Genomic DNA, 18,522 nt, shown 5'->3' on the forward strand with positions numbered 1-18,522 from the left:
TTGGTTTCTGATTTTAAGTAGTACCTTAGTGGTACACAATAAATAGCTCATTTTATTATAAATGTAGATTAAATTCACATTTAATTAAATGTTCTTTGTCCTTACTATATTAATTTACACATTAAATGCCCTTTTGAAAATTATTCATTCTTTAAAATCTAGGCACACATCTGTCTCATTTTTATTCACTGCTTATAGTTGCAGATGGAAGATTTACTTTCATATATTATTCAGGGTCAGAATTTCTCCTTGAACTAAATGGGACAAATTCTCATGATATAAAGCCATGGAAAGAAATTGAGGAAGGTATCAAAGAATTTGATTATGATTACACTTATGATTTTTGATTATCTTTTTGATTATGCTACCTATTAAACATTAGAGTAATTTATTAACTTATCCACTCTCTCTTCTCTTTGTTACCCTTTTCCCAGCCAACCACAGACAGATGCCCATACATACATAAATATTATTCTCCTTGGCTCAAAGTTCAAGAGTCAAACACGTCATGAGTCTTCTCTGACAGAACAAAATTAATGTCTACTCTAGCCACAGGTCGACATGCTATTTGCCTTATTATATATTGCCACTTAAGTTGTTTTTGGCTCTCCACATAATAGTTTCCAACCCTTGAAAGTGCCCCTAGTAAAGAACAGATAGATTATCCAAATTATTTAAACTTTTTGATATATTTTACATTAAGATACAAAAGTTTACATTTCTTGAGTGCTTGCTATTACAGGCTGAATATTAATCTAACACCTCATTTTTCCCTATAACACCCTTAAAAGGTATATGTTATTATTTTCCCAAATTTGTAAATGAGGCAGCTTTGGCTAGATAATTTTCTCAATGATAAATAATCACTAAATGGAAGTGCCAGTACCTCAAACAATGACTGGGTCCCAGAGCAATAGTATTTAATCATTATACTATACTATATTGCCTCCCTTGAGGCTCTGTTTACTGATAATGAAGATGAATAAATTCAAGTTTTAGTTCTTCCAGTGTTGCATATATGATAATAATTTACTCAAGATTTCTAGAGTTCATTGCTCTTCTTTTCCTCACATCATTCTCATGAACTACTGCTTATTAGAGAATACAATTATATCTTCCTGTCAGTTTAATTTTTTGATGACATTTAACATAGTGGTGGTGTTTTCAAAGGTAACCACAACTATACAGTGAACAGAATTATGCATCACAGACCAAGCTGGCACTCAAACATCAAAGAAATATGATTTTTTTCCTACAAAGGATAGTAGTTGAGTCAATATTGCTTAAAAATCTGTACATGATGCTTGCCTCATTACATATTTCTAACTGTATTTAAATTCAGAAATTATTTGATTTTCATAGCACCCAAAAATATTGTTTTATGATCTAATATATATGTGGCTTAAATGTTTTAAATTTTACTTACAGCTGCAAAGTTTTATAAATTGAATAGTGGCAAAACCTCAACACAGTGCCTTTGAGTCTCTGGAGATGTGAGTGCATTAACATTTAATGTCTTAACAACTAATTTCACTTGTATAGAAAGTTCAAATTATATTAAAGAAAAAGATAAAGGCTACTAAAGTGAAATGCTTTATGGAAGCAATATTAATGGAAATTTAAAACTTTAATGTATAGACTACATTTTGATTACTAAACTTTACTAATGTGGCAAACTGAAAGGGTTCTATTATGATTCATGTTCACAAGAAATACCACACATGCATTATTGAACTTTGATTCAAAATTTGTCAGGCATGGTTACTGCAAATTCAAAAATTTATTTGGAAACACAAAACAACTTAATAAAATACAAGTACTCCATTATAGAGAACTAAGATCTTCTCCTATTAAGATATGTTAAACCCCTGAAAACAAAGCCTGCACTATGTAAAGCTTTACAAATTACAAACTGGGGGAGAGCAAACCTATTAGACTCACTTTATAAAGAGTTGAATAGGACAGAAGTTTTTTTTTTTTTTTTTCTCTTATGGAAAATAAAGATGCAAAACATGCTACATTTACTTTCATAATGAGCTATTTAACAGAACATAAACAAGATCTTTCTTTTTTTCCTCCTAAATAAGTATTTTTTGATGACTAAAAGTCTGCTAGCTAGCATTTTGCATAGCCCTGCAACATTCAAGGTTAATAGGTTACTGTGCTGATTCAACTTAAAAAAAAAAAAAGGAAACTTGAATACTACCATTATGGATCATGTAATTTAAGCATCAGACACATGGAAAAGGCAGGAAAAGAATATAATGCCTCACTAAGTAACCAGAAATTTATTACATCTTTCCTAATATTACTTGAGTATAGAGTAAAGGGACAAACACACTACCAAAAATCTTACCTGATACCAAGTGTGAGTTGGTGACTTAATAAATTCAGTAAATTCAAAATAATTTAATTGAAAACTTTTTTTTTTTTACTTCTGAATTTTTAAAACAGTTGTTAATACCATACATAAAGGCTTAATTTAAGAATATACTTTAGCAGTAATTAGCTGCAAATATAAATGTAGTTTTGAATGCAACGGTGAAACATACATTAATTTAAACATTAATTTGGGATAGTGTATTGCTTCTTTGTTTAAACTGTACTCTGGATAGTAAAACCAAGAAATCAAATCAGATAATATTTAGTTTCAGAGAAACAAAATAACTTCCTATGGGTCATGTTATATTAAATAAAAAAGCCACATCTTCTATAATAGAATGCTTTAAAACCAATAAAAATATTTAATCTTACACAGAATAAAAAATAAAAATATTTTTCTTACAAATCTATTCTGAATATCTTCTTTTTCTTTGCAATTACTCACATTTACATGGAGCTCTTATCTTTTAAAAGCACTTTCATAATTGTTTTATTTTCATCATTATGAAGCAGATAGAACTTTGCGGTTTTGAAAAAAAAAATCACATAGGTTATCTCACTTGATCCTTATAAGAATCCTTGCTAGGTTGTTGGGGATGATTATATTATCCCTAATTTACAGATAAAGAAACAGGTTAAGTGACGTTGAGATGCATAAGGTCACAGGATCAGATTCTCTAACTCTGTCACTAACATTCTTTATGACCTTGGAAAAAGTCTCTATGTCTCTGTTTCCTCATCTGTAAAAGGAGGTTTTAACCAAGATCATTCCTATGGTTCCATGGTTCCTATGACTCCATGATTCTTTTTTTTTGTTTGTTTGTTTTTAGAAGTTTTATTGAGATACAGTTAACAGACAATAAACAGCATATATTTAGAGAGTACAATTTGGTATCCCAATCTCCCAATTCATTCCCCCCAAACCCTCCCCACTTTCCCCACTTGGTGTCCATATGTTTGTTCTCTACATCTGTGTCTCTATTTCTGCCTTGCATTTCCTCTTTCATAGCTGTTAGCATTTGCCTTATGTATTGAGATGCTCCTATGTTAGGTGCATATATATTTACAATTGTTATCTTCTCTTCTTGAATTGGTCCCCTGTTCTTTATGTAATGTCCTTTCTTGTCTCTTGTAACATTTTTTTTTTAATTTTAAAGTCTGTTTTATCTGATATGAGTATTGCTACTCCAGCTTTATATTGATTTCTATTTGCATGGAATATCTTTTTCCATCCCGTCACTTTCAGTCTGCATGTGTTCCTAGGTCTGAAGTGGGACTCTTGTAGACAGCACATATATGGGTCCTGTTTTTGTATTCATTCAGCCAGTCTGTGTATTTTGGTTGGAGGATTTAGTGCATTTACATTCAAGGTAATTATCAATATATATGTTCCTATTACCATTTTCTTAATTGTTTCATTTTTGTTTTTGTAGGTCCTTCTCTTCTCTTATGTTACCCAATTACAGAAGTTCCTTTAGCATTTGTTGTAGGGCTGGTTTGGTGGTGCCGAATTCTCTTAGCTGTTGCTTGTCTGTAAAGCTTTTGATGTCTCCATCGAATCTGAATGAAATCCTTGCTGGGTAGAATATTCTTGGTTGTAGGTTCTTCCCTTACACTACTTGATATATATTGTGCCACTCCCTTCTGGCTTGCAGAGTTTCTGCTGAGAAATCAGCTGTTACCCTTATGGGAGTTCCCCTGTATATTGTCATTTTTCCCCTGCTGTTTTTAATAACTTTTCTCTGTCTTTAATTTTTTGTCAATTTGACTACTATATGTCTTGGTGTGTTTCTCCTTGGGTTTATCCTGCCTGGGGCTCTCTTTGCTTCCTGGACTTGGGTAGCTATTTCTTGTCCCATGTTAGGGAAGTTTTCAACTATAATATCTTCCAATATTTTCTCAGGTCCTTCTCTTTCTCTCTTCTCCTTCTGGGACCCCTATAATGTGAATGTTGGTGTGTGTAACATTGTCCTAGAGGTCTCTTAGGCTGTCTTCAGTTCTTTTCATTTTTTTTTTCTTGATTCTTTTCCACAGCAGTGATTATCATCATTATGTCTTCCAGATCACTTATTCGCCCTTCTGCCTTAGTTAATCTGCTATTGGTTCCTTCTAGTGTATTTTTCATTTCCGTTATTGTGTTGCATATCTCTGTTTGTTTGCTCTTTAATTCTTCTAGGTCTTTGGTAAACTTTCCAATCTTTGCATCCAGTCTTTTATCAAAGTCCTGGATCATCTTCCAAATCATTATTCTGAACTCTTTTTCTTTATGGTTGTCTATCTCATATTCATTTAGTTTTTTTGTTTTTTTTTTTTGTTTTTTTCTGGGGTTTTATCTTGTTCCTTTATCTGGTACAAAATCCTCTGCTTTTTCATTTTCTCTCTCTTTCTGTGGGTGTGGTTTTCAGTTCCTCAAGAAGAAATACTGCTGATACTGCTTGATACTGTTGTCTGCCCTCTTGTGGAGGAAGCTATCTAGGAGGCTCCTGCATGCTTCCTTATAGGAGGGACTGGTGATGGGTAGGGCTGGGTGGGTGGAGCTCAGTAAGACTTTTATCCAATTTGGTGGGTGGAGCTCAGTAAAACTTTAATCTGCTTGTCTGCTAATGGGTGGGGCTGTGTTCCCACCATGTGGGTTGTTTGGCCTGAGGCTACCTACCACTGGAGCTTATGGGCTATTTGGTGGGGCTAATGGCAGGCTCTGGGAGGGCTCAGGCCAATGAGCACTTCCCAGAACCCCTGCTGCCAGTGCCCCTGTCTCCTTGGTGAGCCACAACCATCCCCCACCTCTACAGGCAACCCTCCAACACCAGCAGATAGGTCTGGTTCAGTCTCCTGTCTCTGCTCCTTCCCTCTGGGTCCTGGTGAGCACATATTTTTGTGTGCCCTCCAAGAGTGGAGTCTCTGTTTCCCCAAGTCCTATGGACATCCTGCAATCAAATCCTGCTGGCTTTCAAAGTCTGATTCTCTGGGGATTCCTCCTCTCATTGCTGGACTCCCAGGTTGGGAAGCCTGACGTGGGGCTCAGAACCCTCACTTTAGTGTATGATCTTCTGTGGTATAACTGTTCTCCAGCTTGTGAGTCACCCACCCAGCAATTGTGGGATTTGATTTTAATGTGATTATGCCCCTCCTACTGTCTCATTGCAGCTTCTCCTTAGTTTCTGGATGTGGGGTGTCTTTTTTGATGGGTCCAGTGTCTTTCTGTCGATGACTGCTCAGCAGTTAGTTGTAATTCTGGTGCTCTTGCAAGAGGGAGTGAGCACAAGTCCTCCTGCTCTGCCATCTTGATGCTATCTCTCGACTCCATGATTCTTTGATTCCACATTTGGTCTTTTTTTCCTATGGTATATTTTTAACTGAAATTTTTCTAAGATAATTGTAGATTTGCATGCAGTTGTAAGAAATAATACAGAGAGATCCCTTTTCCTCTCTGGCACTTTCCCTCAATAATAACATTTTGCAAAGTTGTAGCACAATATCACAACCAAAATATTGACATTCATGTAATCTACCAATCTTTTTCAGATTCCTCTAGTTTTGCTTGTACTCATTTGTGTGTGTGTCATTAGTTCTATACTATTTTATCACTTGAATAGATTTGTGTAGCGATCACCAGAGTCAAATACTTGTCTGCAGTTTCCTTTTTTAATTTGTCTTTTTCAGCTTTTTGTATCAAATTAATACTGGCCTTGTTGTTGAGAAATCCTGGCCTCTGTTCACTGATTCTGAATAGAAATGTGGAGACAGAGCTTTGGAGGAGTAGAAAGGAAAAGGTTTATTACTTTGCCAGGCAAAGTGGGAACACAGTGGCTAGCACCTCAAGAACTGTGCCCCCCTCTCTGGGGAATAGGAAGAGGTCTTATAGTTGAGGCTCATAGTCAGGGGTAGGTGATAAGGATCAAGGTAGTAACACTCTTGCATTCTTCTGATGGATTGCTGGTGAAGTTACTAGAAGTCAGCATCATCAACCTTCATGTCCAACTAATATGGGGGTCTACATGCTTCTGCCCAGCATACCATTTTTAATCGTTAACTTCTCACACCTGGAGGGGGTTTCAACTTCCGCAAAATAGCTCAAAGATATTGTTGTGTGTATTGTCACTGGGGAAACAGGACCTTCCCCAAGGCTATTCTTGCTTGCTTCACCCAGGTCTCCTGCATGCCCTCCCTTCATTAATTAACAACAGCTTGAATCTGCCCACTGAAACTCAGGGAAGGTCATGTAGGCTGAATAAGGGCTGTTTTCCTAGAATCAAAGAAATAGGGGACACAGAAAGTCTTTGTTCTCAGGAGCCCCACAGGGCCCTGATCGGTGTCAGCCTCACAAAATGGGTTGGGAAGTGTTCTCTCCCTTTTTCTTTCTTTTTTTTCTCTCTTTTTTTTTCTCTCTGTCTGTCTTTTTTTCTGTTTTTCCTGAAGATATTTGAACAGCTGGTGTCAATTATTTAAGTGTTTGGTGGGATTCTATACTAAGACAATCTGGTCCTAGAGATTACTTTTTCAGGAGAGTTTTATTTAATAATTCAATTTATTTTATAGTTATAAGTCTATTCTGCTTGTTTACTTCTCCTTGGTTGATTTTTAGTGGTCTGTGGTTGATCATGAATAGGAACGTTTGTAAGTCACCAAATACATGCACGTTAAGTTGGCTTTAGTATTCTCATTCCAATTATAATATCTGCAAGATCTGTAATGATAACTTCTATTTTATGCCTGAAACAATTTGTATTTTTTCTCTTTTAATTTTTGCAGTTTTACTAGAAATTTATGATTATTATAGACTTTTTTCAAAGAATCAGCTTTGTTTTATGATCTTATTTCCCCTATTTTTTTAAAGAACTTTTATTGAGATACAATTGACATACAACAAACTGCATATATTTAAATGTGGGAAAACATTCAAAAGTCTTTCTGAAACCTTGTAAATGTTACTAAAAGTAATTAAAGTATATGGGCCGAGTGACTGGATGCAGAATGTCCTCCTTGAGCAGTGGAGGAGTTAAGGGTGCTGGGCGTGGAGACCATGGGGGCATAGGCTACCGTGGAAACAGAATATTGACCCTCTCTGGGGGCGCAGCCCCTTTCTCACTTGCACACTTCATATCACCCTGTTTGGCCCTGGAGGATGGCTGGTTAGCCAGAGACAGGTAAGATTCCTCAGGGGAGGAACAACCTAAGACAGGCACAGTCGCAGAGGGGCCAACAGGGGTGGAGCACAGACCCTTAATCTTTTTGAGAGAGGTCTCCTGCCCCCAGGGCTGCTTTGCTCTCCAAGCCCAGCTCAAATCCGAACCCTGCTCAGATCCACACCCTGCTCAAATCGGACCCAGGAGGCAAACAAAGATCATTGCCCCAGTCATGTGAGGCCTTTGTTTGTTTATTTCAAAGATAGCCTTGTTTATGGGACTAAACTGGAAGTGTTAGACCCTTAAGCTATGCCAAGAACTCAATAAAAGCAACATGGGATCAATCAGCAAGGCTCTTGATCCTAGAGGTCTTGAGTCCCCCAGTCCCATCTTTCTCTTAAATCTGTGTCTGTGTTTTCTTTAAGCTTGCGGCACCCGTCACTCACCTCGAGTTGCCGAGCTGGTCTCAGCATTTAAGGTGCATAATTTGACATTTTTTTCTATTAGTAATGTTTATATGGCAATCCCAATCTCCCAATTCACCCCACCCAACTCCCCCTGGCTTTCCCCACTTGCTGTCCATATGTTTGTTCTCTACATCTGTGTTTCTATTTCTTCCTTGCAAACCAGTTGATTTGTAACATTTTTTCTACATTCCGCATGTATATGTTAATATATGATATTTCTTCTTCTCTTTCTGAACTCACTTCACTCTGTAAGAAAGTGTCTAGGTCCATCCATGTCTCTACAAATGTCCCAATTTCATTCCTTTTTACAGCTGAGTAATATTCCATTGTGTATATGTACCACATCTTTATCCATTCATCTGTTGATGGACATTTAGGTTGCTTCTATGTCCTGGCTATTGTAAATAGTGCTGCAATAAACATTGGGGTGCATGTGTCTTTTTGAATTATGGTGTTCTCTCGATATATGCCCAGCAGTGGGATTGCTGGGTCATATGGTAACTCTATTTTTAGTTTCTCAAGGAATCTCCATACTGTTCTCCATTGGCTGTATCAATTTTCACTTCCACTGACAGTGCAAGAGAGTGTCTTTTACTCCACACCCTCTCCAGCAATTACTGTTTGTACATTTTCTGATGATGCCCATTCTAACCGGTGTGAGGTGATACCTCATTGTAGTTTTGATTTGCATTTCTCTAATACTCAATGACATTGAGCAGCTTTTCATGTGCCTTTTGGCCATCTGTATGTCTTCTTTTGTGAAATGCTTATTTAGATCTTCTGCCCATTTTTTGATTTTTTTTGATATTGAGCTGGATGAATTGTTTATATATTTTGGAGATTAATCCTTTGTCTGTTGATTCATGTGCAAATATTTTCTCCCATTCTGAGGGTAGTATTTTCATCTTGCTTATAGTTTCCTTTGCTGTGCAGAAGTTTTGAAGTTTCATTACGTCCCACTTTTTAATTTTTTTTTTTATTTCCATTACTGAAGGAGGTGGGTCAAAAAAATATCTTGCTGTGATTTATGTCAGAGTGTTCTTCCTATGCTTTCTTTTAGGAGTTTTCTAGTGTCTGGCTTACATTTAGATTTTTAATCCAGTTTGAGTGTATTTTTGTGTATGGTGTAAGGGAGTGTTCTAATTCCATTCTTTTACATGTAGCTGTCCAGTTTTCCCAGCACCACTTATTGAAGAGGCTGCCTTTTCCCCACTGTATATCCTTGTCTCCTTAGTCATAGATTAGTTGACCATAGTTTATCTCTGGCCTTTCTATCCTGTTCCATTGATCTATATTTCTGTGCTTGTGCCACTACCAGTAAAATATTGTGTTGATTACTGTAGCTTTGTAGTGTAGTCTGAAGTCAGGGAGTCTGATTCCTTCATCTCCATTTATTTCCCTCAAGATTGCCTTGGCTATTCATGGTATTTTGTGTCCACATACAGATTTTAGGATTTTTTGTTCTAGTTCTGTAAAAAATGCCATTGGTAATTTGATAGGTATTGCATTGAATCTGTAGATTGCTTTGTGTAGTATAGTCATTTTCACAATGTTGATTCTTCCAAACTGATAACATGTTATATCTCTCCATCTGTTTGTGTCATCTTTGATTTTTTTCATTAGTGTCTCATAGTTTTCTGAGTATAGGTCTTTTACCTCCTTATTTAGGTTTGTTCCTAGGTATTTTATTCTTTTTGTTGCAATGGTGAATGGGATTGTTTCCTTAATTTCTCTTTCTGATCTTTCATTGTTAGTGTATAGAAATGCAAGAGATTTCTGTGTGTTAATTTTGAATCCTGCAAGTTTACCAAATTCATTGATTAGCTCAAGTAGTTTTCTAGTGGCATATTTAGGATTTTCTATGTATAGGATCATGTCATCTGTGAAGAGTGGCAGTTTTACTCCTTCTTTTCCAATTTGGATTTCTTGTATTTCTTTTTCTTCTCTGATTGCTGTGACAAGGACTTCCAAAACTATGTTGAATAGCAGTGGAGAGAGTGGATATTCTTGTCTTGATCCTGATCTTAGAGGGAATGATTTCAATTTTTCTCCATTGAGAATGATATTTGCTGTTGGTTCATTGTATATGGCCTTTTTTATGTTGAGGTAGGTTCCCTCTATGCCCACATTCTGGAGAGCTTTTGTCATAAATAGGGGTTGAATTTTGTCAACAGCTTTTTCTGCATCTATTGAGATGATCATGTAGTTTTTATCCTTCAATTTGTTAATATGGTGTGTCACATCGATTGATTTGTGTATATTGCAGCATCCTTGCATTCTCAGGATAAACCCCACTTGATCATGGTGGATGATCCTTTTAATGTGTTGCTGGATTCTGTTTGCTAGTATGTTGTGGAGGATTTTTGCATCTAAATTCATCAGTGATATTTGTCTGTAATTTTTGTTTTTGGTACTATCTTTGTCTGGTTTTGGTATCAGGGTGATGGTGGCTTCATAGAATGAGTTTGGGAATGTTCCTTCCTCTGAATTTTTTTGGAAGAGGTTGAGAAGGATGGCTGTTAGCTATTCTCTAAATATTTGATATAATTCACCTGTGAAGCCCTCTAGTCCTGGACTTTTGTTGGTTGGAAGGTTTTAAATGACAGTTTCAATTTCTTTCCTTGAGATTGATCTGTTCATATTTTATATTTCTTCCTGATTCAGCCTTGGATGGTTATACCTTTCTAAGAATCAGTCCGTTTCATCCAGGTTGTCCATTTTATTGGCATATAGTTGCTTGTAATAGTCTCTTAAAGTGCTTTTCATTTTTGTGGTGTCCATTTTAACTTGGAGTGTTTCCTTTCTAATTTTGTTGATTTGAGTCCTCTCCATCTTTTCTTTGATGAGTCTTGCTAGAGTTTTATCAATTTTATTTGTCTTCTCAAAGAACCAGCTTTTAGTTTCATTTAATTTTGCTCTTGTTTTATTTGTTTGTATTTCATTTATTTCTGCTCTGATCTTTATGATTTCTCTCCTTGTACTAACTTTGGGTTTCGTTTGCTCTTCTTTCTCTAGTTTCTTTAGATGCAAAGTTAGATTGTTTATTTGGAGCTTTTCTTATTTTTGAGGTAGGTTTTTATTGCTATAAACTTCCCTCTTTGAACTGCTTTTCTGCATCCCATAGGTTTTTGGTCATTGTGTTATCATTGTCATTTTTCTGTAGGTATTTTTTGATTTCTTCTTTGTTTTCTTCAGTGATCTCTTGGTTATTTAGTAGCATATTGTTTAGCATCTTTGTGTTTGTGTTTTTTACATTTTTTTCCTGTAATTCATTTCTAATCTCATAGTGCTGTGATTGGAAAAATACTTCATACAATTTCAATTTTCTTAAATTTACCAAGGCTTGATTTGCAACCCAAAATGTGATACATCCTGTAGAATGTTCCATGTGCACTTTATAAGAAATTGTAATTTGATGCTTTTGGATGTAATGTCTTATAGATATTTATGAAATCTCGCTGGTTTATTGTGTCCTTTAAAGCTCGTGTTTCCTTATTAATTTTCTGTGTAGATGATCTGTCCATTGGTGTAAGTGGGGTGTTAAAGTGTCCCACTCTTATTGTGTTACTCTTGATTTCCTTTTTTATAGTTGTTAACATCTGTCTTAAGTTTTGAGGTGCTTCTATATTGGGTGCATATATATTTATAATTGTTATCTCCTCTTCTTGGATTGATTCCTTGATCATTATGTAGTGTCTTTCCTTGTCTCTTGTAATATTTTTTATTTTAAGGTCTGTTTTATCTGATATGAGTATCGCTACTCCAGCTCCATCTTGATTTCCTTATGCATGGAATATCTTTTTTCCATCCCCTCACTTTCAGTCTGTATGTGTCCCTAGGTCTGAAGTGGGTCACTTGTAGATAACGTATATATGGGTCTTGTTTTTGTATCCATTCATCCAGTTTGTGTCTTTTGGTTGGTGCATTTAGTCTACTTACATTCAAGGTAATTTTTGTTATGTATGTTACTATTATCATTTTCTTAATGTTTTGCTTTTGTTTTTCTAGGTCCTTTTCTTCTCTTATGTTTCCCACTTACAGAAGTTCCTTTAGCATTTGTTGTAGGGCTGGTTTGGTGATGGTGAATTCTTTTAGCTGTTGCTTGTGTGTAAAGTTTTTGATTTCTCTGTCTAATATGAATGAGATCCTTGCTGGGTTGAGTATTCTTGGTTGTATGTTCTTCCCTTTCATCACTTGAAATATATCATGCCACTCCCTTCTGGCTTGCAGAGTTTCTGCTGAGAAATCAGCTGTTAACCTTATGGGAGTTCCTTTGCATGTTATTTGTTGTTTTTCCCTTGTTGCATTTAATAATTTTCTCTGTCTTTAATTTTTGTCAATTTGACTACTATATGTCTTGGCATATTTCTCCTTGTATTTATCCTGCCTGGGGCTCTCTTTGCTTCCTGGACTTGGGTAGCTGTTTCCTTTCCCATGTTAGGGAAGTTTTCAACTATAATCTCTTCCAATATTTTCTCAGGTCCTTTCTCTCTCTCTTCTCCTTCTGGGACTCCTATAATGTGAATGTTGATGCGTTTAACATTTTCCCAGATATCTCTTAGGCTGTCTTCAGTTCTTTTCATTCTTTTCTCTTTATTCTTTTCCACATCAATGATTTTCACCATTCTGTCTTCTAGGTCACATATTTGCCCTTCTACCTCAGTTAATCTCCTACCGGTTCCTTCTAGTGTATTTTTCATTTCAGTTATTATGCTGCTTATCTCTGTTTGTTTGTTCTTTAATTCTTCTAGTTTTTTTGGAAAATTTTCTTACATCTTTTTGATCTTTGCATCCAGTCTTTCTTCAAAGTCCTGGATCATCTTCACCATCATTATTCTGAATTCTTTTTCTTGAAGTGTGCCTCTCTCCACTTCATTTAGTTGTTTTTCTGAGGTTTTATCTTGTCCCTTTTTGTGGTACAAAGTTCTCTGCATTTTCCTTCTCTCTGTCTTTCTGTGGCTGTGTTTTTCAATTCCACAGAATAAAATCTCTCCCCTATTTTTTGATGTCATTGATTTCTGTTCTCAACTTTTTTATTCCCTTCCTTCTGCTTGCTTTAGATGAAATTTGCTCTTCTTTTTCTACAGTCTTGAGGTAGGAACTTGGGTCAGTGTTTTGAAATTTTTCCTCATTTGTAATGTAAGCATCTAGTAGTATAAAATTCCCTCTCAGCATTGCTTTAGCTGCATCTCTCAAATTGGATATCTTGTTTTCTTTTGTTTTCTGTAGCTTTTACTTCCTTCGAAATTTATTTTTTTACCCATGGGTTAATATTTTAATATCAAATTTTCATGTTGTTAGAGCTGCTGCTATTGTCTTTGTGTTATTGTTTTCTATTTTGATTGCTCTATGGTCAGAGAACACACTTTGTGTGATCTCAATCTTTTAAAATTTTTGAGATTTGTTTTATGATACTGCATAAGGCCTATCTTGGTGAATGATTCATGAATCTTTAAAACTACATTTTATTTTCTTGATGAATGGAGTGTTCTATATATGTCAGTAAGATCTCATTGGTTGATTGTATTGTTCAGATATTCTTGGTGATTTTAATATTTAATAGTTCTCTCACTTGCTGAGAAATGTTGTTTAAAGACCAAAAATAATTGTGGATTTGTCTCTTTATTTCTACATATCTTTCAGTTTTTACTTCATATATTTTTACCTTTTTTTTGTTTGTTTTTTGTTTCGTTTTGATGCTTACACAGTTTGAATCTCATTGTCTTCTTGGATTGATCCTTTTATTTGTATATAAGGTTTCTCTTGCCCTATATTAATTTTCTTTGCTTTGAAGTCTCTTTGGCATAAATTAATTGTCTCAGGCCAGTTAAATTTCTTAATTCTTGACATAGAGAGTGATTTTCAATTATATTGTGAACTTTTTATCTATTGCATTAGGGAATTCTGTGTCATATTTAAGTGTTAAATTTAGTAGGCAGTCACCTTCTTTAGGTTTATTCACCTGAGTCTTGGCCTACCTTTGTGTTCTGTGAATCCAAAGCATTTTAATTTTCAGAGTCATTTTATTCCCATTTGTTCTGCTTCGTTTGTCTGTTTCTTTGAGACTTCCACTGTTTTCTGCTGTTGCTTCCTGAAGAAATGAAACAGCTTTCCAAAGATCTGATTCTTGCATGTCTATCAAGTGAGGAGGTGTCCCCCAACACCCCTTCTTGTCTCTGTGCCTGGTGAAGGAGAGCCTTAAATACCTCTCCCCCAGCTCCCATCTATGTGTGTGTGTGTGTGTGTGTGTGTGTGTGTGTGTGTGTGTGTTTGGTTGGGAGGAGGAGAGACCAACCCACAGAAGCAAAAAGTGTTATCAAGCTGGCCATTTGTTATGACTGTGTTGTTTTCCTCATTCTGTGCCCTGTGTCTCTGTGCTGGGAAAGAAAGTCTTGGACTCACAGGAACAAAGAAGCTTCCTGGATTGTGTCATTTGTTCTAGTTGTGCCCTTTTTGCAAGTTCCATGGCCCACTTTAGTACCAGTGAGTGGGAGAGGAGCCTCTTTGTGCTGTTAGCAACAAAAAGGATTCTCAGACTTAGCAGCTAGCTGTGATTTGAGTCCCTTTGCCTGTCTCTCATTGCCCACCTCTGTGTGTTTGGACAGATGAAGAGATTTCTGGGTGCCAGAACAAAAAAGCTTCCTAGACTGGGTTGTTTGTTTTGAGTATGATCCTTTCCCTGTTTCAGTCAGCCTGCCCTTCCCAGTGACTCCAGTTTGGAGAGGGAGTGTTTCACCTGGCTCTTTTTTTTTTTTTTTTTTTTTTTTAGGCTTCCAGTCAACCAATTAATCTCCCTTACCAGTGTTGCCAGGTTTGATTTGTTTTTGCAGAAGGATGTGGTTTTATCAGAAGGATCTAGAAGAGTAATGAGCTTACCTATGCTGCCTTCTGTTCTTAGGTTTGAAGTTGGGAAACACCAGGTCTGAGTAATCTTTCTGTTGTATGAGAGGATATGAGACACCCTGTCAACTCTGTTGTTGTTCCAGTTAATACTGAATCAACCTGGGGTCCACTAGCCCATCAAGCAGCAAAGTCAGTCTACCAGCACCTGGTTGTGGTGAAGGAAGTTACAGCATTCATTGTGGGGCACCAAACAAGGAGAAAGGGTAGCTCATGCTAAAAAGACCCAGACACCCTGAGGGCTTTCAGGGAAGGGTTTTAAGGCAATGTTAGGGGTGGGAGTTGCAGGATACATGATCATCTCATGAACTATCTTCTGATTGGTTGCTGCTGGTGAGATAACAGGGTGATGTTTCAGAAATCTTCATCATAACCCTTCTGGTTCCAATCACTCTGGGGTCTATGTGTCTGTGCTCAGTACGTAATCACCATCTTCCACCTGGGTGGGGGGATGTTAGTTTCTACACAATAACTCAAAGATATGTGTCATATTTTTATGTATATTCTTTAAGGAGGAGCTAGAACCTGTTTATTTGCTAAACTATTTGCTTTTCTTTTATTTCTTCCTTCCTTCACTTCCCTAATTAGTAACTGCTTGAGTCTGCTCTTTGGAACTCAGGGAAGGCCTAGGAGATTAAAGCCTTTTTCTACAAACAAGAAATGGGGGACACAGAAGGGCTTTTGTACCTAAGAGGGCCCCATAGAGTCCTGCTCAGTTTCATAGTCTAAGAGTCCCAAATCACTTTCACTTCTTATCAACTTTCACAGTAGTATTTGGTTGTCTCTTATAGTTGCCACTCCCAGTGTTTATAGTAGTGGTTAGTGGGGAGGGGCAAAAAAACAGGTTTAAGCCAACTTTTCCTGCTGGGAAGTGTTATACCACATATTTTTAAGGTAAGATAAATGAAATGCAATGAAGCTAAGCAACTTGTTCAAAGTCAAGCAGGAAGTTAATAGCATGATTAAGACTAGATTCTAGGTCACAGGACACTGATCTCTAGTTTGCCTAGCCTAGAACTTAAATAAATCATGATTTTTTTTTGCATAGTTAGCTAAGATAAACTCAGAGAAGAAATTATGATATAACCTCATAGAAATTATATTTCTATCTTTCCTCTCTGAAATTGAGTCAATAAAGTAATGTTAATGATTATTATATAGACACTAAAACTGAATTATTCAATCATAAAATTTCTGTCATGCATATGCAAAACACAATATGATTCATTGTTAAATACCTAGCCTTTTAGTCCTTTTTTTTTTCTTCAAATGGAAGGGCCTTTAAAGATCATCCAATCTAACACACATATTTTATATTTTGGGATACTGAAGCTGCAACAGATGATATCTTTTTTGTTTTTGGGTTTTATTTTTTTGTTCCTATTAAGATCAAATTTGGGGTGAATTAAATTAGGTGTTCTAATTACAGGAATAATCTTTCTACTATATAACAATGTCATTTCATTAATGAAGCATAAAAGCCTGAGATCATTTGAAAGGCATTATTTTATTAGGGATTTCACAATTTTTCTTTTGGTTAAATAGTTTTAGAAAGAAAAATTTCATTCATAAACTTTTCATTACCACGAGGTACAGTTTATCCAAGAAAGGGCCAGTAACTGTTTAATTACTTTTTCTTATTCAATATTTTTTTCTGAATAATGATTGAGTTCTTTAGAACACTCCAAATGCAGTAAATCAATGAAGTTGTGTGTGTGTGTGTGTGATCATAAACTCATGGATTTTAACAAATGTGGACAGAGAAATGCCTTCAATATGGCTCCTTAGACTTTTTAATGCCAGTTTGTTTTCTTTCTTCTTCCTCTTGATCTTCTTCTTCTTCTTCTTCTTCTTCTTCTTAGCAATTTTCATGCTTTCTGTATTACAAACTGTCACAGGATCATCTTTCCAAGGAGACAGGGTTCTCCTTAGTTGTAAATGTTATTTACATGCAAAGTCATATGGCACTAGACAATACTTTTTAAAAACATTTTTAGAGAAAATATTTTGTGAATTCATACTGATATTTCCAATTCACATTTATAATTTTAGGGTTTACATTTTTGCTTAAGTTCTTTGATTTCATAAGTATAACTTTTTTCTCTTATGTTGAATATTTTGAGTGTCAATGACATATTTTGCTTCTTTGCTTTATCTTATTGTATACTTTTTCAGTGTAACATTACCAAAATTATTCCTAATACAGTGATTAATAGAGTTACAGGATTTTTTTTTTATTTTCTTATTTTCAGGTTACATCTTACTAAGGAGGTGTAATCAAATTATCAATCTCTTAAAGCCATAAGTCAATGTTTGCTTAAAGTCCTCTTTTTGCTATTGAATTATAGGGATTGATGTTTTAATTTATTTTTGTTTTAAATCATTTGCATAGTTATGAAGTTAAATCTACAAAACAAAGTGCATTCAGAAAAGCGTAGTTTCCATTTTCAGTCAATAATCCCATACTCTCAGGCCTCTGTTTGGCACTGATATGCTTTTTTGACCCTATAGATTTGTCTTTTCTAAAGCTTTATATAAATGGAGTTGTAAAGCTTACAATCCTTTTAATCTAAGTCTTTTTATTTGGTGTGCATTTCAGATCTATCCTTGATGTTAAACCTACCAATAATTTGTTTCTTTTTACTGCTGAGTAGTAATGCATCATAGTAATATACCACAAATTTTTCTTCTTTAAACATTCTGAGCAATTCACCAGTGAAGTCTTCTGGTCATGGACCTTTCTTTGTGGGAAGGTTGTTAACAAGGAATTCATTATCTTTAATTGACATAAGGATATTCAGGTTACCAAACTTTTCTTGAGTGAGCTTTGATTGTGACTTGCAAGGATTTTTTTTTCTATGTCACCTAAGTTATCAAACTTTTAATATTTAAAATATTTATTTATAATATTTACCAAATTAATAATATTCCCTTACTAGCTTTTACTGTCTGTAGGGTCAGTAGTGAAGCTTGTTTTCATTTATGATACTAGCAATTTGTCTTATCCATTTCTCTTGCTCTCTTTTTTTGATCAGTCCAGAAGAAATTTACCAATTTTATTGGTACCTTCAAAAAAGATGGTATGATTTTTTTTAATTTTATATTTTTTTCTATATTCTACTTCAATGATTTTTTATATCTTTAAATTTTTTTCTTCTATTTATTGATTTTTGGTTTACTTTACACTTTTGTAGGTTTTCTTTTTTTTTAAGATAGAAGATTAGATTATTGATTTTAGACCTTATCTCCTAATCTAAACATTTAATGCTAAAAATTTACCTTGAATTACTTTAATTGCATCTCACCGATTTTGCTTTGCTGTTTTTCATGCTCCTAAATATTTGCATTTAAGAAAATTAGTTATAAATTGCTGCCAAAAAAAAAAAAAGGCCCCTGTACACAAACATTTATAATTGTCAAAAAAGAGAAGCAACCACTTAACCAGTGATGTCATGCAAGAGGGTGAAATAGAATCTCCATGGAACAACTGTTGAGAAGGTCAGAACTATTAGAATCAATTCTTTCAGAACTCTGAAGCCTTGTTGAGCACATGCAGATTCTGGGGTAATGTTTGTGAAAAAAGAGGCAAATTTTGGTGAATTTCAACATTTTATGTAACAGATACCATTCTTACTCTCAACTCCAGG

This window comes from Hippopotamus amphibius, chromosome X (genome assembly GCF_030028045.1).
Source record: "Hippopotamus amphibius kiboko isolate mHipAmp2 chromosome X, mHipAmp2.hap2, whole genome shotgun sequence".
Taxonomy (NCBI): Eukaryota; Metazoa; Chordata; class Mammalia; order Artiodactyla; family Hippopotamidae; genus Hippopotamus; species Hippopotamus amphibius.